Consider the following 15,102-nt stretch of genomic DNA (forward strand, 5'->3'; position numbering starts at 1 on the left):
CACTTAGACTTATATGATCTAAGGCCTAAAGTCTTTCTTCAGCTCAAGGAAATGATCTTCAATTTCTTCCTTAATTATTGCTTTCCCCTTCATTAACGATGTTGCCTCTTTCTGGAACTCCTATTTATTAGACTAATTTTGAATATTCTGGATCTCTCTTATATATTGTGTCTAATATGTTTATTTCAAATAACCTTCTCCTCCTCCTCCTTCTTCTCCTCCTCCTCCTTCTTCTCCTCATCCCATAACAAGCTGGGGTCCTGCACCAATTCAGCCTCTACTTCTACCCATATTAGGGACAAACTTCCACTTTCCCAAGATGTTTTGGAGTAGCTGCCGTTCTGTGTGGAGAGAACCATCTTAGTTCCTGATGTTCTTTAATTTGCTTCTGAACTGATGCCCAGGACTCTCTCGTTCACACTCTGATCTGCTGAGCTTGGGATTTTCCAAGACCCTTCTCTGGAAACCTATGCACTTTCTTCTTAAGAAGTCTGTGCAGAACTGTGAGCTTATCAGCACTAATCAGCTTTTCCTCACCCACAATCCACCTACTTTACATCTTCCTTATTTTCTACAAAATGTTGTCTTTATTGACAGCATCTTTCTCTGATCCCCAACACTGCCACTCATGTTTTGGTCATTATCTCTATCTCTATATAGCTGTATCTATATCTATATATGTTTTTTTTGAGGAGTGGGAGTAAATGTATATGCCCAATTTACCATCCCAGAGATCAAAAGCCCCAGAGTGGAAATACAGGGTAATGAAGCATCATCTGGGTTCTGGACCAAATAACCTTGCAGCCTCTTCTAGCTCTGGGAGGCTTTTCTCTAAAATCTAAAGAATAAAGCAGCATAATGAAAGGTTTGAGAATCAACTTTCACAAAAAGGTCCAGAGAGATAGGGTTTAATTTAGTCAGGAGAACAGAGTGAGGTAGGCAAATGGCGAGTCACATTAAGCCTGCTGAAGATAGGGCAAGAGAGACTAAGCTTAAATTACAGCCACAGTGACCCAGGTTGGTCACTACAAAGACCATTTAACTCTCAAACACTTGTGTGACATCATGAGGCATTGCAAAGCCCAGGGAAAAAGCTTCCTTCTCCGGTGAGTTTTCTGGAGGGTAAGGGCTGTTCTGTTTAAGGGAAGAGAATGGGCTGAGCCTCCTTCCAGGTTCCCTGGCAGCCTTGGGGTATTATAATTATGACACCTTGGTGCACGTGATGTTGGATGGGGAATAAAGCAGCAGATAAACTCCCAAAAGTATAAAAAAAAAAAAAAATCTTGTTTTCACCTAGCCTTGCTGAAAGATATATATTTTTAAATGTGAGAGACTGTTTTTGTCAGGAACACTAGCTCCAAATCTTTAGAACCGAATGGAGACATCTTTAATTTCTTCCCCAACATGCTGGGAGGAATGGGGTTTTCAGCGGCTCCCTCTCTCCTGCAACTGGAGGTTGCACTCGTCCACATCTCCTGGCAGTCCCTTCCCCCAGGGCTGGGTACAAGAGAAGCTGGGAGAGGGTAAGGGGGCAGACTAGGGAAAGGAGTGCAGGGCTCCCTGTGGTAGGTCTGAGCCTTGTCACACTGCCTTTTGGGCTGAGGTCGCTGGTGGCTACGGGAGAGCCAGTTCCAACCTGTGTGGCTGGTGACATTTCCGGTTGCCAGTGCCCAGCCAATCAGTGACATGCCCAGCTAGCTGGGGCGATGACACATGAAATATGATAATTTTCTGCCAAAGAGCCCTGGAAGCAGGGAGAGAAGAGTGTATGTGTGTGTGTGTGTGTGTGTGTGTGTGTGTGTGTGTGTGTGGCTGGGAGGGATCAGCACAGGCTGTGCCTGCCACAAGGTGGGAGGGGGACAGTGCATTGGTTTTGGTAGTTTGCCAAGGGAAGGAGTGGGCTCTGATGTAGGGCTGGAGGGACATGCCCAGGGAGTGTCTGTAAGCACTTCAGGGATGCTTTTCAGGTAAGCTGCTGCTGCCACAGCTGAGTGGGAATCTGAGGAGAAGCAGCCAGTGCCATTAGGAAGGTCTAGGACTCCCTGGATAAAAAAGAAACTGCAAAGGGCATTTTCCTTCCTTTCAGACACGAGTGAGGTTAGGAGTTTTGGGTTCTTCTTGGTGCTACCTCTTTAAAAGCCAAACCAAAACTGGAATAAATACTATCCAAGTGGCTCAAGTACTTAATGAATAATTTTTTTAAAAAAAATTGGGATGGAGTTTATCTCCCCCTCCCCCACTGCATTTTTCTACCTCTGGGCTCAACCTAGCCCTGGGGGGGGGGGGGGGGGGAAGTGTTGTTAACAAAATCTTGAAGAAAGGCCTAAGTCTGAATCTTAGAGACTCTAAAGGCCCAGGTGGCAGTTTGGATTCTGGATTCTGGTTGAAAAAGAAAATGTCTTGGAATAAGACCTGGTCCTAGATTACATGATCCTTTAGAAGTAGTGCTAGAACACTTCTTTACTTTGAGGACCTGGGACCTGAGGCTGGAGGGCAAGGGATAGGGCAAGGAGGGCCCTGTGGTTAACTCCGAAGTGGCCGAAGTCCCTACTTCCTTCTGCCCCTTTGGCAGGCTTCCCGGTCTTTTGACAGCAGTTAGGGGCTTGTGAGGGGTGTCGCCCGTGCTGACCCGAGTCCCTTGCATTGTCTGACCCGGTGAATGTGTATGTTCAGAAGTGAAGGATCATAGTGTTTACATAACATGCTGATTAGTCACTGAGGAAGCCCATCACTGCAATAAATACGTGTCTCTAGTTTTATACCTTGCATTTGCAGCCCCCTCCCCCCCACCCCCCCCCCCCCGCCCCATCTTGTTAAAAAGCCACAGATAAACGAAATTATGATCACTTTGTGCAAGCCTGCCCTGTGGCTTCAGGCCTGGGACCGGCTTCCTGCTCTCGGAGTAAGAGCTATTCGGAAGTGGTAATTGGTGTACTGTACCTTTAAAAGGTTAAAACCTCGCTCAAAAAAGATCTGGACTCATAGTGGAAAAGACAAGCGAGGCATGGGTTGGCTCTGGATTCAGAAAACAGCTGCTGATTAGATTCTGTGTCTGCGGGCTGAATTCATTCCGTGTTTTTCAGCAGCAGGAATTCAAGAGGGATGCCGCTGTTTGGGTTTCTGATCGTGATTTATATTTATTCAGAGGAATAACAGAGGGTGGATCTGTTCCCGGCGCGAGCATGCTCACAACCAGCCGACTCTCCCATTATCCAGCTGCCTAGTTTGGTGCTTCGATGTACATGTACATTCCGTGTGCATATGTGTGTATACAAACACGCACGCATGCCTGGACGGACATATGTATGCACAGGTTATTTTTTAAGGACAATTCTTTCAATAAGGTCTTTACCCCTTACTTGAAACAGGTGTTCATGAAAAAAATGCACAAAATCCTGACTGACCGGAATAATTCATGAAGAAGGGGCTGGATCCGTGGGTCAGAGAACACAGGACCAGTTTGCCATCCCAAGGCCGAAGGTAGGGGACTCTGGATTTTTATTCGGCGGATGGATTCCTTGCGCATGATTTTATTTATTGTGCTTTTGCCTGCGGCCGCCTCGGGAGAAATGAAATAGCGGGCTGCGATTCCATCTTGACGTTGCCTTTCTTGGGCAAGGTGTCCGGGTGGGCGGCCGCGCGGCGTGCGGTGCCCCGGGCGGGCTGAGCGGCTGCTCGGCCTGGTGCCGGGGGAGCGGCGCGAGCCTCAAGTGACCCCCGCGCGTCAATCCCGGCGGCCGCGGCTGTAACCCTGTGCGCGCCGCGCGCTCCGCGCTCGCCCGCCGCCGCCCTGCACCCGAGCCACCGGCTCCCCAGGGAGCAACCCCCCCCCCCCCCCCCCCCCCGCCCCGCCACTCCCCGCCCCGGCGATCGCCTCGCCGCCCGCCACGGCACCTGCGCTTCCTGCTGCCACCCGGGCTGCCGCCCCGGGATGGTTCGGGGTCACCTGAGCGGTCTCCGCTGCCCAAAAGGAGGTTGGGGTGATGCTGGGGGCCAAGGCAGAGGGGGAGCTTCCCCCTCTCCCCTTACAGCGCCCCCCCCCCCCCCCCGTTTCTGGAGCAGAGCAAGCTGCCTCCCCTCCAAACAAAACCAAACAGTAACCAAAGTCCTGCTCTGTTGGGGATTCTTGCCCCTCTCCAAGTTGTGCCCCACATGTTACCGTCTTTTAACGCTGGACACCCTAGTGACACTGAGGGGCCCCGGCTGAGACTGCGCGGGCTGCCGGAGGACTGCCGAGCGCGGCGGACAGCCTGAACCTGCGTAGCCTGGGACCCAAGTGATGTGGAGGAGCTGGGAGGCTGGGTGTTGATTTCCTTGAACGTGGCTGCTTCGGTTTACCGTTGCAGGTCAGGACAACTTCTGTGTTTCGGCCCGCCCTTGAACTTTGGGGGCAATGATTGCAGGCAGGAGGGTCTGTTTCTGGCAGCCCTTGGCATTGTCACCGCAGGAGCCAGGTGCCCCGCCCCCCCTTCCCCTGCCACATCGGTGCGCTTCGGTTGTGTTAAACCTGGCTTGTTTTCTGGGCTTCGGGGGTGGGGAGATGGGGGGGCGGTGCGCTGAGAATGGGGTGTGCGCTGAACTGATCTCCACGAACGTTCTCCAGCCCTCGTCTGTGTGATTATGTAACCCCAACTAATGATCAGACCCTGCGCCCGAGCAGCTCCCCATTATTTCCTGGGCCTCCCCCGGACTGAAGGAGCTGGGTCCCACGTTTAAGATGTTTTTATGTAACTGTGTGTATGCTGGGGGCAGGGAGAGTGTGGGAAAACGTGGAACAATCGGAGCACCTTCTGTGAAAAACACAGGGGCGAAGACCACGTGTTTGCTGGGGACAGGGTGGAATTGGCTTTGGGTGGGTGTGGACTTGAAGACCCTCCCATATTCCTTGCAGCTAGTCATTGCTTGTCTGAATTTTCCTGTGGTCCTTCCATCCCTCTTGAACCACGTAGAAGCTTGGAATCACCCCCGCAGGGCCCCTAGGTTCCTAACTGAGGGGTGAACAGGATCCTGAATCCAGGGTGACCACCCAGGCTCACTTGCTTTGGGTCCCAGCTGTTCTTCATGCCTCCCAGAAAGGGAAGAGTCTTTGGGCCGCTGGGGTTTCGGTTTTGTTCTGGGGTTGGGCTGCACCGTGGGGCTTGAGAAAACCTCGGAGGCCAGCTGAGCCGCTTGGCATGTGCTCTTTAAAACTGATGGCTTGCAGAGGCTAGAGACCCTGTGCATTCTTTCATTAAAACGTTGTGGGATTCTTTGGGGAGAGAATCAGGAGCACAGGACAGCTCTCCCACTGGGATACCTTCGGGCAGGAGGGGAAGGGGTGTATGATACTCAACTCCCTGTTCTTCCCCCACGTTGTTTGGTTAAGGCACCCAGAAGACAGAATTGTCAACATGGGGCTCCTTTATCACACCCCGTAGCACCGCAGCCTGGGGCTGCTGGGTAGACTTGTTAATTTGATGGGAAAGTCTGGCCTCTTCAGGCTAAAATTGTTTTTTTTCCTCTCAGCACCCTGGTGGGTCTGCTTTAAGAGCCAACTACTAAAGGGTACACATGGCAGCCGCTCAAGATGTGTTCAGCTGGCACTGTTGCTGGATTGTCTCCGCCCATTGTGTTTCAGCAGCAGCCACTCTCCTCGGAGTGGAGAAGGGTGTGCTGCCTCCGGGTCCTTGCCAAGTGAGCCTTTGTGGCGGCTAGTGTGTGAAAGGTACAGGCAAGAAGAAGATGCGTTTAGTCTGAAGTCCTGGCAGGTTCCAGGCCCCAATTTGATGGGAAGTAATGTATGGAAAGCTGTGCCACAACTTGATAGTTTTACCTTGTCTCCCACTTCCTGCTCTGTGAGTTACCGATGTCTTTCAGGTTCTTTTCCGGCTCCACATTGCCCACCAGGGAGGCCCTGACATACTGTTGTTCATTCTGTCTCTGGTGGGATCAGAGCATGTTTACAGACCTACAGATGCACAGGGAAGGTAGGGTAGGGGGGAACACTGGCCACATGAACAGGAAGCACTGGTGTTTCAGGCCAGACTTGGCCAAGTGTTGACCAGTGTTGTTCTCCATCTGTAAAGTGGGTATAATCATCACAGCCTTACCAAGCCCACGGAAATATCTCGAGAAGAAACTGAGATGGGCTAAAAATGAGACGTGCTCTGTAGCTCGTGAATATTAAGATGATACCACAACCGTCTGCAACTCACATTTTCACAATTTTGCTTATCCAGTTGGGACCTTAGTGGTAAACCAAGAGAGAGAGATGTCATAAATCCATGAGGTACAGTTCATGTATTTTGACGATTGCAGAACATTTCATACTTTCTTTCAGGAGTCTTCAATCAGGTAAAGTCCTAAGGAGCTTGGTTTTAATTTGTCAAAAACACTTAACAAATTGGAAGAGATTGATACAGTACTGAAAATGGGTAATTAAAGGTCTTTTTGACATGTGCCGGTTAGAAGTACTAGTAATGCAAGAGACAGAAAAAATTAAAAAAAAATTGAAATAAGATTTAAAAGGTATAGGAATTAAAAGCGTAGAATTTTAAGGCTATCTAATAAAAGTGCTTAATGTAAGCAATCCAGTGCAATATTCTGTATTTTGATAGGTTCTTCAGAACTCTGTTTTGTAGCCCAGTAACTGATGTTCACAGTGACCTTTATGCATCAAGAACAGTTTTAGTGACATGCTCTGTGCCCAGTTGAAGAATGCATCTGAATTTGAAGTATTCCCCAAACGATTTTTTTTTATCATGATGCTTAAAGGAAAAAGTGCATTTATGGAGGATAACAGAACACCTGAGGTTTACAGATAGCCAGGAGCTTGTTGATCAAAATATCAGAACTATAAAGCACTCCTGTTGAAATTGAGAACTTTGGGACCTTTGGCCAAAATTTAGCAGGGAACGGTTGTGCTGGTATCATATAATGCTTATATTCTAACATTTGATGCTGCGGAAAATACTAAGGGAAACACGGGAACCCCAACCTGCCTGCTCGTGACCAGAGACACACGTGGAGCCTTCCAGTTGGCTACTCTAGTGCTGGAATGAACTGGAGGAGACTAGATGATAGAAAAGATGAAGCAGGAGAGGTCAACGAGGGAGAGCGCGTGCGCACACACACACACACACACACACACACACACACACGTGGGGGAGGGGCAGAGGGAGAGGGAGACACAAAATCCAAAGCAGGCTCCAGTCTCTGAGCTGTCAGCACAGAAGCCCAATGTAAGGCTTGCACCCACGAACTGTGAGATCATGACCTGAGCTGAAGTCGGACGCTTAACTGACTGAGCCACCCAGGCACCCCCAAGAGTATTTTTGAATTTGATGCATACGTCAAAACATGAAGACACTAATTTAAAGTCACAGAAGAGTTCAATTTCTAGATGCACATTAATTCATCATTTGGGCAAATCATTTCAAGACATTTTTGAACTTGCTGAAGAAAAAACCTGTTGCTAACAATTCATTGAATATAGTCAGAAATGCACAGAACTGTCCAGAAGTTCTATGTCTACAGGCAGAGGGTTACTGCTGCAATAAGGTGGGGAAAAGGGTATTCTCCCAAATCCCAGGGGGCTTAGAAGGCAGAGGAGGTAAGGGTTGGAGGTGACTGAACTGCACTCTCCAGAGTGCTGCCCTTTCGGAAGGGTCACACTTGGGAATATGTGCTTGGGCCATAGATCCGGCTTGTTGGTGAAAACCATGCGTGCACGAGTGATAGGATTCCTCTCCTCATAACTAAGTGTTACAAAAATACCAGCTGTGGCTGGCACTCTTGTGAGAAAAGGAGAAGAGTGGGGCTTTACATCTAGATAGATGTGCAGTAGAGATGAGCTGAGAGTGCCTCATAGGGAAGGTTGTCTCAGGAATCTTGGAAACCCTCTGAATGCACATGAGTCCTGGAATTGGGGTTCAGAACCAACTTTTAAAAAAAACGAGTAATGTATGCACGACTGATAAATCATAGAAAGTGATGCAGAAGAATAACAGCAGTATTATAAATACACGACATGCTCTGTGAGCCTCTGTCACCGAAGTTAGTTTGTCCACTCATCCATTGGACTTCCAGGCTTGGTGTTAGAGGCTGAAGCTATCTTAAGATCAGAGGAGCCTGGTGAGAATGGACTGATTTAATTTTAATAGAAGAATTCTGAAAACCTCCATCAAGATTCAATATGGCAGACCCTTGACGTTTTCTACAGAGAGATTTCAAACTTCTGGCAGATCTCCAAATTTGGAGATGCAGAAGTATTTGCATAGGCTCTTGACTTCCTTCTGAATCAGGTAGAAACCTGATTCTACCTCTCTGTCCAGAGAGGAAAGCTTTCCATGGTTACTCACCAGCCACCAATTATTTGCCTTTTCAATGCGCAGTCGAGGAAATAAAGTTTTTCTCACTTCCAGAGTTTCTGTTTTCCTGGCGGAAAGAGCTTTGTCAAAGCTCCCTCTCTAGCTAAGAGACCAGCTCTTGCCCTGTTGCTTTGCAATGCGGAGTTAACACTTGTGCTTCAGGGGGAGGAAGGTTGCCGTGAGAGGTTGTTCACAAATAACTGAGAAAGTGAATATTGAAGCTACAAATGCCAGGCATGGCTGGAGTTGCTAAAAAATCATACTTGTGTGCAGCCTTTCAAGCTGCCTCCACTCCCTGGCCCTCCATATATACTCACCACACTCTTAGAAACTTCCCCTGGCTGTCAGCAAATCTCAGTGAAGAGAATTGGGGCGTCACACGGCTGACACATATGGTAAAGGACTAAAAACGAGAGCATTACCATTGAAATCTAGGCAAGAGAAACAGGAGGTAGTCATTTGCTCTGTGCCCTCATTTTAAGGATTTCAGAATTTGAGAAGATTCCAGGAGATTTTATTTTATTTTTAAAAAATATTTATTTATTTTTGAGAGAGAGAGCATGAACAGGGGAGGGGCGGAGAGAGAGAGAGACAGAGAGAGAGAGAGAGACAGGGAGAGAGGGAGGGAGGGAGAGAGAGGATCTGAAGCAGGCTCTGCAGTGACAGCAGCCAGCCTGATGCAGGGCTCAAACTCAGGAGCCATGAGATGGTGACTTGAGCTGGAGTTGGATGCTCAGCCGGCTGAGCCCCCCAAGAGCCTCGAGATTCCAGGAGATTAAGGAATAACAGCCTTGTGATTATAATTATAATAAATAAAAGAGTCAGAACAAATGTACTGTGGAGGTCAGGCCTTGCTGCACCTTACTGGAGAGATTCTTGCAAGGATGTTTCTGGAGTGATTTGGGTGGAAGCTCTTAGAATTTTAAGTGAGTTTAAGAGCTACACCAATTGCAGCTGAGGAGATCATCTTTGCCAGGCAACTAGAAAGATGTGGCAGGAACCACAGCAATTCGTTATAAGAGTGTCTTATTAAATGTTTCTCTGTGAACTTCTTTTTAAATAATGTTGATAAAATAGCCACTAGATACAAAAGAATACTTACAAACCGTATATAAAGGTGCAAAGGTACTCACCAGTCAACTAACAAGAAAGAATGTTACTCTTACCTTTGAAGAGTGTTACTCTCACCATCCTGTCCCATCTCCCCCCTTTCCAGGGATAACTATTTTCTGGACATTTCTGCCTCTTTTCCCGATGCTTTTCTTTATTTATGTTTTGCATCCCTAAACAATATCTCTAGCTGTGTATGTTCGTGAACTTTATGTAAACGGAATCATACCATTTGTATTCCTGGGTCTTAAGTACAGAGTCAGCCCATGCAGACCAGAAGGCTGCATCGGTGGGCAACAACTGAAATATTTCCATATCTGTTGGTGGTAAATTGCTGATCACCTGACCACCTCTCCACAAACCCCCCTTCCCCCAAGTGCTCTCACAAGACCTCTTCAATTCCCTTCACCTTCCTGAAGGGAATCCCACCTGTCACAACAGGGGGTCTTGGGACCCAGCTCCCACACTGTGTTTGGGATCCCTTCTGACGATGGCAGCTGGTTGTTCAATGCTTCATTCCTGGATTTGTTCATGTTGCTGAGTGTAGCTGAAATTTGTTCACTTTGCTGAAGTGTAATATTCCACTGAATGAGTATATTGCGGTTTATATATCCTGTTACTAACAAACACTAAAGGTTTTTCCAGTTTTTTTTCCTGTTTTAAATAATGCTGCTGTGAATACTCTTGTTCAAGCCCCCTTGTGAACATGTATATAGGTTTACTCAAGGAATATACATAGGAGTAGAATTACTGGTCATAGACTGTGGGCACCTTCAGTGCTACTAGCCTAGTTCGAAATTAATTTCCATTATGCTATGTGAATTTCACCTCATTAAAAATAACTAGTTTCCACTGTGTTTAACCAATTTCTATACCCAGCTGCAGTGTGTAGTTGTTCCTTTTGCTCTATTTCTCGTTGCTAACACTTCATGTTTTGTTGGATATTGTCAGAAATTTTTGCCAGTCTTACGGGTATATAATAGTATCTCATCTGGTTTTAATTTGTATACATTTGATTACTCGAGGGGTTCAGCATCTCCTCAGATGCTTGTTGACTTTTGGTTGTGTGTGTGTGAAAGAGTGCCTTTTCAAGTGTCTTGTCCATTTACTTTAAAATTGGGTGGTGTGTATTTTTCTTATTTATTTGTAGAGATTATTTATGTATGCTGGAAACTATATTCTTAGTGTTGATAATATCCTCTCCTAATTTCTGGAATATTTCCTGGTCTTTTTTAGTACTTTTAGAGTGGCAGGAATTCTGAATTTTGACGTAATAAGATTTTATCAATCTTTATTTTATCATTGAGCTTTTCGTATCTTTTTAATGACATCTTTCCCTATGGCAAAGTCATAAAATAGTCTCCTGTATTGCCTTCCAAAAGTTTTAGTTTTGCTTTTCATGTTCAATAGTTTCCCTTGAGAATGATCCTCTCTATGGATTTGATATTCTTTATCAGGATAAGGAACTACCTTTCTTCAGTAGTTTGCAAAGGGTTACTTTTAATCATAAATGGATCTTTCTAAAATAGCTTTCCTGTATTTTTGAGAGGATTTATGTAAGTTTTTCTTCCTTTAATTTGTTAATGTCTGGTCAACTACTTTCCAATGTAAAATTAATCTTGTTTTCCTAGAGTAAACCTGACTCGGTCATGATGGATTCATTTTGTTATATGTTGCTAGATTTGTTTTACGAATATTTTGTTTAGAAGTTTTGCATCTATATTCATTCATGAGTGTATTGGACTGCAATTTTCATTTCTCACATTATCCTTGTCAGGCTTTTGCATCTAGTTCTGCTAGACTTGTAAAGTGAGCTGTAGAATACTTCCTCTTTATCTGTTCTCAAAAAGAGTTAGGGCTGGGATTCTTTCTTCTTTGGGGATTTTTCACTGGAGATTCAGTTTCTTCAGTAGTTATTGATCTATTCAGGTTTTAGTTTTTTTTTTTTTCTGGAATTGATTTTGGTAAGTTAGATTTTTTTTTTTTTAGCAATGTATCCATTTTGTCTGAGTTTTCAAAATATTTTACCATAAAGTTATTTATAATATGCTTTTTAATTTTTTAAGCCGTATGGCATCTGTGGTGATATAACTCCTTTCATTTATATTACTATTGTGCCTTCTATATTCTTTTGTTGAATACCCTTTTCAGAATTTTGTCAATCTTATTAATCGTTTAAAGAACAGTTGTTGATTTTGTGATCCTCTTTTATTTTCTAGTCCATTAATTTCTATACTAATTTGTATGATTTTCTCCATTCTAAGTTATTTAGGTTTGATCTCTTGTTCTTTCTGAACTTCTTGAGAGTTTGACTTTTTTCCTCTATGAACATTATAGGTTGTATATTTTCATTATGACTTCATCACACATTTTTTGATATGTAGTATTTTTGCATCATTTGGTTCTAAGTGTTTTATGATTTCTACTATTATTTATTCTCTGACTCATAAGTTAGGTGTGCCCCTGTTTCTCAGTGTCCAGACATCTATTTTTTTTCTTGTTGTTACATTTTTGATGTTGATTTCTAACTTAATTGTATCATGGTTGGCAAATGTTGTTTGTAAATGTTACTCAACATTTTATATTTATATTTGTTGAGGTTCGTTGTGTAAGGCTCAGTATGTGGTCAATTTTCACAGTGTTGCATGGGGTCTATCATTGTTAGCTCTATTATCTTTCGTATAGCTCTATTAGATAGAACTTCTTAACTGTGTTGTTTAAATCTTTTCTGTCATTATTGATTACTGTCTGCTTGATCAATTAGTCATTGAGAGAAGTGCCTTATAATGTCCAACTATGATTGTGGATTTCTCTGTTTCTTCTTATGGTTCTGCCAGTTTTTTGTTTTATATGTTTTGGGCCTTTGTTAATATGTACCTACAAGTTTAAAATTGTTTTATCTTGCTGGTGAATTGGATCTTTTATAATGGAGTGGCATTTGTGTCTCTAGTGATTCTTTTAGTCTTAAAGTCTATTCTGACTGATATTAACAGAGATTTACCAATTTTGTTTTGTTTAGTATTATCTGAAGGAGTCTGAATTACATTTTTTAGAATTTTCTTATGTGAGGGTCTGCTGGTGACGGCTTCTCTGTTTTTTTCTTTGCCTGAAAAAACAGTAACTTTTTCTTTGTTTTTGAGAGCTAGGGTAGGATTCTAGGTTGACAATTATTTTCTCTCCAATACAATGAAGATATTATTTGCATGTTTTCTGTTTCCCAGCATTGTCTTTGAATTTTTTTTAATATTTTTATTTATGTTTGAAGGAGGGAGAGAGAGCGAGAGAGCGAGCGCATGAGTGGGGGAGGGGCAGAGAGAGAGGGAGACACAGAATTTGAAGCAGGCTCCAGGCTCTGAGCTGTCAGCACAGAGCCCGAAGCGGGGCTCGAACTCACGAAATGTGAGATCATGACCTGAGCCGAAATCAGACGCTTAACCGACTGAGCCACCCAGCCGCCCCTCCACCATTGTCTTTTTTTTTTTTTTAATATATGAAATTTATTGTCAAATTGGTTTCCATACAATCCACCATTGTCTTTGAAATCTACTATCAGTCTTGTCTTTCCTTTGAGAAAAATCTTTCTTTTTTTTTTCTGACTACTTTTGAATATTTATTTTTTGTCTTTGGTGTTTTACATTTTCACAAAGATGCACCTAAGTGTATATTTCTTTTAATTTTTTATATTTGGTACTCATTGGACTTCCAGGATACATGTAATAGTGTCATTTGTCAGTTATGGGAAATTCTTATCCTGTCTCCTCAGGCCACAAAAGATGAACCTCAAGTTTACTTTGTTGGGCAGATATCCTCATACTGGCTTCAGGGCTTGGCTCCCATTCTGGGCTCCAACTTGTACTTGGTTTTCACTTTCCGAATATTTCTTACAAACTTCCCAGCTCATTAGTCGTTCAAAGAGATGTTTTTCAGGGTGTCTAGGTGGCTCAGATGGCTAAGAATTCGACTTCAGCTCGGGTCATGATCTCACGTTTGGTGAGTTCGAGCCCCGTGTTGGGCTCTGTGCTGTCAGCCCAGAGCCTGGAGCCTGCTTCGGATTCTCTGTCTCCCTCTCTCTCTGCCCCTCCCTGCCCAAATAAATAAACATTAAAACAAACAAACAAACAAACACCAAAGAGATGTTTTTCTATACTATCTAGTGTTCTTTGTTGTTTCAGGAGAGTTGCCTACATACTTCATTCCCCACAGCACTGGAAATAAAAGTCTACAGAAGTTCATTAGCTGCTAGGGGGTTAATTCTTCTTCCTTGGTAACTTGGGAGAACTGCTGGATTTTTAGCGGATTTTCCTTTCCAAATGTTGGCTATTATGTTTTGGCAGGGCATTTCTTCTGGAGGCACCTTTTTTTCCCCCAAACCTGGAACAGAGTTAATTAGGATTAGAGATGGTCTCTTCTCTTCCACTCACTAAGGGCTAAATGCTCAGAATTGCTACCTTTTCTTTATGGCTACCTTTTTTTTTCCCCCCATGCCTTGGGCTGAGTTCCACCTTCCTGCTACCCTTATCTCTTTATTTTTAGTTTGTGATTGAATGATAAGTCTTCCCACCTGGGGACCAACTCTCTTTTGGGAAAAAAAGAATTGCAAGCATCCAGTTCTCTAAGACTGGCTCTCTCAACTTCCAGCAAGCGGGACTCAGAGACAGCTGGCATCCCCAGACCCTCCCTCTGCCCATGTGGCTGGGTTGCGCTTGACTGAACTCAACTTGCATTGTTTTTGGCTGATGGACTTTATAACTCTCTGTTGCTAGGAGGGGTTTGTCCAGGAGAGCTCTGACTGGTTACTTTCATGTGGCTTACTCCTGGGCAGGTGGGCTCACTTTTTGGTGTATTAGTGAGGGGCTGCTGGGTTGTCATTGTCCCCTTCCCTTCCTGTGAGCCTTCTAGTGGCAGGGCACAGCAGATGGACGTTCCGGCTGCCACGGACCCCCTGCAGACCCGGTGAGGGAACGGTGCCAATTTCATGCTCTGTCCCCATTTGTGCTGCCTGCTTGCCCTACTAACTTCTCTGTTCACCTCTCATCCAGCCAGGCCAGGGGCACCCCTGGTGCCAGGTAGCCAGGCAGAAACTGGTTAAGGATTTCCTCTTTCCTTCCATCTTTTCCAGGGTTTGAGATGGTCGGAGCTCATCTTGCTGCTACCCCAGAGCAGGGTGGCATTTGCTCCCCTCTTCTGCCCACCTCCTTTTCTCCCCTGCTACAGCCCCTCACCCCAACCCCATCCTCCAAGTTTTTAGAGAGAACAGTTCAAGGGTGAATGAACATTTTTCTCGGATGGAGACAAATGACCTCCCCTTCTCCCAAGGCCAAGTCGCTCTTGGAAACGCCTTTCCTTTTTTTCACCTAATATATGCATACTTTCCACCTGGGAGGCAGAAGCTACAGAGGAGCCCGATGAGAGAGCCTCATGGGCTTGCCAGCCTGCTCTGTGGGTCATTGGCCGGTTTTTGCTGAACATCTGCCCCACTGAAGCAGGCTGAGAATCAGTCTCCCTGGATATCTGATCATTTCCCCTAATTTGTAATGGCAGTGCTGGAAAGGCTTGGGGCTCAGGGGCCTGCCGCTAGCTTGGCATGGACAGGGAGAGAGTAGGTTTTCAGGAGGGAGAGAGGGAGGAAGGAAGGGAGGGAGGA

At 45.1% G+C, this 15,102-nt stretch overlaps 1 protein-coding gene across 3 annotated transcripts in view; it reads left to right on the forward strand.

The window, feature by feature from the left end:
- Nucleotides 1-15,102, forward strand: part of HIVEP3 (HIVEP zinc finger 3) — a 469,065-nt gene that overhangs the window by 92,801 nt on the left and 361,162 nt on the right. For 2 of the 3 annotated variants that reach the window (XM_060625315.3, XM_060625317.3), the window contains exon 2: nucleotides 3,369-3,480. The gene's annotated coding sequence lies outside the window, so the exon portion shown is untranslated. Of the gene's footprint in view, nucleotides 1-2,981; nucleotides 3,481-15,102 lie in introns of those variants that run through there. The other variant, XM_078452014.2, reaches the window with a different exon arrangement.

Source organism: Panthera onca, chromosome C1 (genome assembly GCF_046562875.1).
Source record: "Panthera onca isolate mPanOnc1 chromosome C1, mPanOnc1 haplotype 2, whole genome shotgun sequence".
NCBI classification, from domain to species: domain Eukaryota; kingdom Metazoa; phylum Chordata; class Mammalia; order Carnivora; family Felidae; genus Panthera; species Panthera onca.